The sequence below is a fragment of the Lottia gigantea genome (genome assembly GCF_000327385.1).
Source record: "Lottia gigantea unplaced genomic scaffold LOTGIsca_58, whole genome shotgun sequence".
NCBI lineage: Eukaryota > Metazoa > Mollusca > Gastropoda > Lottiidae > Lottia > Lottia gigantea.
In genome coordinates this window covers 1,264,108-1,265,358 of record NW_008709979.1, presented here as the reverse complement: position 1 = coordinate 1,265,358, position 1,251 = coordinate 1,264,108, and positions in this window count along the sequence as shown.

Genomic DNA, 1,251 nt, shown 5'->3' with positions numbered 1-1,251 from the left:
TTAAATAGAACACAATTTCCGATCAAACGCGAAATACACTTCCCTGTTCAAATATCTATCGGTGCAATTACAAACGAAGTATTTGGTATTTTAAAGGCTTGTACTATTACACCACTTATTAATTTATAACAGATGGTATTTTATATGATAATGGATAATAATATCAAACTTGGGTCCTTTAGCCCCTTTTTTATACTGCATCACGACAAAATCCATTGACACTTCAAATAAGTGTAGTTATATCCTGATATTAATCAATATGATTCCCAATCAAAGTAACAGGTGTACAAATGTTGTGCGACTGTTGCATTGTTCTTTTGCATATCATAAGCTTTGACAATTTTTGATTGCCACCATGTTTAAGAAATTTTGAAATTTATTTCTACCATACAAGCGATAATAAAAAATAACAATAGATTCAGATTCTAAACATAAATTCCTAAAAAAGCAATTTTTACTGCAACCGCTTCATCAATTGCCAGGGTTCAATCATATCCTTCAAACTAAAATGGCCTTCTTCTAAAAAAAAGTGAGTCTTTGCCTTAACAATTAACAACACAGGTGTTTATTTATCACATGCCCATGACCCTTTAATTAAATAACCCCACCCTAAATTTTCACAATTTTCACATTGTTGCCTCACACTATATATTCTGAATGCCTTGTTATTTTGTATCTCTCCATTCCTGGCAATGATCAAGCAGACCGTTGTGCCAAGGAAAGTCTGAGTCTGGAGGATGTCGAGCCTGTAGAATACTCCTATTCGGAGTTCTGTAGTATCGATTCTTCTAGGATCAACCAGAAATGGGCCGACATGTTACGGAACCTCGACACCGCAAGATACCAGATTGATCCGAAGATACCAAACCAAAACAAACAATCCATCTGTAGCCATCTGCAAAGTTGCAACCAGACTCCGGACCAACAACATACTACGAGACCATCAGTTCAACGCTATTAAATTTCGCTGCGGCCACGTTACCACAAGGTTGCATGTCCTCATTCAATGCACTGAACTGAAGCCCGCTCGTAAGCCACTGCTAGAATACCACTCACCATACAGAATGTTTTGGCTCCACCCACGGACCACTGGTATACGATAATGGAACTAGTCTTCCATTTTATAACCAAATCTGTCTTGAACAGATAGGCTAAGTTTTTATACTCAAAGTTTCTTAACACTTTTTAATTATATCCAATCAATTTAACAAGTTTCATTGCAGAAACATTAGAGACATCTCTCCCCCTTTT